Source organism: Gavialis gangeticus, unplaced genomic scaffold (genome assembly GCF_001723915.1).
Source record: "Gavialis gangeticus isolate Ggan-Ray unplaced genomic scaffold, GavGan_comp1, whole genome shotgun sequence".
Classification (NCBI taxonomy): domain Eukaryota; kingdom Metazoa; phylum Chordata; order Crocodylia; family Gavialidae; genus Gavialis; species Gavialis gangeticus.
The window spans coordinates 86,414,231-86,416,285 of record NW_017729032.1 but is presented as its reverse complement, the minus strand read 5'-3'; the positions used below and the strand labels follow the sequence as shown (position 1 = coordinate 86,416,285).

Here is a 2,055-nt window from a genome sequence, read left to right as displayed (position 1 = left end):
ATATATATATATAGTGATGTTTCATTTTAATCACGGAAAAATGTGGAAAAAGTAACCCCAAATCTACATTTTTCTATTATTAAAATAAAACTCCACTAATGCATACATACATACGTGTGTGTGTGTGTGTGTAGTGATGTTTCATTTTAATCATGGAAAAATGTAGATTTGGGGTTACTTTTTAACTGAAAATTGGGGGTTTTTTTTAAATCAGAGAAAACCAGGATCCCTGGTCATCTGCCACCACTGAGAACAGTCTAGCTTCATCCTCTTTGGAACCAAGGGCTGCTATCAAATCCCCTCTCAGTCTTCTCTTCTGCAGACTAAATAAGCACAGTTCCCTCAGTCTCTCTTCATATATGCTCCAGCCCCCAAACCATTTTTGTTATCCTCCACTGGACTCTCTCCAATTCATCCAAATCCTTTCTGTAGTGGGAGACCCAAAACTGAACACAGTACTTCAGGTGTGGCTTCACCAGTGCTGAATAGAGGGAAGGAATCACTTCCCTTGACCTGCTGGCAACACACTACCAATGCAGCCCAGTATGCCATTAGCCTTCTTTGCAACAAGGGATCACTGTTGGCTTATAGTCAGTTTATTGTCCACTGTAACCCCCAAGTTCTTTTCTGCAGAGCTGCTGCCCAGCCAGTCAGCCCCCAGCCTGTACTGGTGCATGGGATTGTTCCAAACTAAGTGCAGGACTTTGGACTTGCCCGTGTTGAACCTCATGAGACATCTAGCCCTAGACTTCAGGAGGGTGGACTTCAATGAGCTAAAGAGAATATTTGGGGAGGCACTGAGGTCCCGGGGGGGGAGGGGAGTCAGGTGTTCAAGAAGAGTGGTCATTCTTTAAGGAGACAATCCTCCAAGCCCAAAGGGAGGTAATCCCAACACGCATCAAAGGGGGCAGGAGGGCACACAAGCCTCCATGGCTCACCAAAAGCATCCAGGAATGTCTCCTAGCTAAAAGGGAGGTGTACACCCAATGAAAGGGAGGGGCCATCACCAGGGAGGACTATACTGTGGTTGCTCGGGGCTGCAGGGGTGCGGTCAGGAAGGCCAAGGCAGAGATGAAACTGGGACTAGCTACCCAGATCAGGGACCACAAGAAGTCCTTTTTTAAATACATAAGGGGCAAAAAGAAGGTACCAGCTAACGTGGGGCTCCTGCAAGACACGCTAGGAAATCTGGTCCTCACACCAGATGACAAAGCTAACCTATTTAACAATTTCTTTGCCTCCATTTTCCTGATCAGGGACCGGATCATCTCCCCCACCGGGACCCCCTCAGTCCCCAAGGGAGGCGCACCCAGGCCAAGGTCAGTGAGGATCTAGTCAGGGAAATTCTGGAGGGGCTGGACGTATTTAAATCAGCTCGTCCTGATGATGTCCACCCCAGAGTACTGAGGGAATTAGCTGAGGTCATTACAGGACCCCTGGCACGGCTTCACGAGCACTCGTGGTGCTCTGGTGTGGTGCCAGAGGACTGGAAGAGGACCAACATGGTTCCCATTTTCAAAAAAGGGAGGAAGGAGGGCCCGGGAAACTATAGGCCAGTTAGTCTTACCTCAATCCTGGGTAAGCTTTTTGAGAGAATTATCATGGCGCATGTCCACAAGTGGCCAGAGGGGGTTGTTATGCTTAGGGGCAACCAACATGGGTTCATTAGAGGCAGGTTCTGTCAGACCAACCTAGTGGCCTTCTATGACCAGGTCACATAATCCTTAGATGCAGGGTTAGCAGTGGATATAGTCTTTTTGGACTTTAGGAAGGCCTTCGACACCATCTGTCACCCCATTTTCATTAAGAAATTGGGGGACTGTGGTGTCGACACCTACACAGTCAAATGGGTCACCAACTGGCTGGAGGGCCACACCCAGGTAGTGGTGGTGGATGGGTCATTTTTGACCTGGAGGGATGTGGGCAGTGGGGTTCCACAGAGCATGGTCCTCAGGCCCACACTGTTCAACATCTTCATCAGTGCCTTGGACGAGGGGGTAAAAAGCACCTTGTTCAAATTTGCTGATGACACTAAGATGTGGGGGGATGTGGGCA

General features: G+C 48.9%; 1 long non-coding RNA gene across 1 annotated transcript in view; it reads left to right on the top strand.

The window, feature by feature from the left end:
• The window catches only part of LOC109302487, a 17,828-nt gene extending 16,706 nt beyond the window's left edge, over window positions 1–1,122 (top strand). Inside the window, exon 3 of the long non-coding RNA XR_002098807.1 lies at window positions 1,111–1,122. This is a non-coding gene — a long non-coding RNA (uncharacterized LOC109302487). The remainder of the gene's footprint in view (window positions 1–1,110) is intronic.
• The last annotated feature ends 933 nt before the right edge of the window (window positions 1,123–2,055 follow it).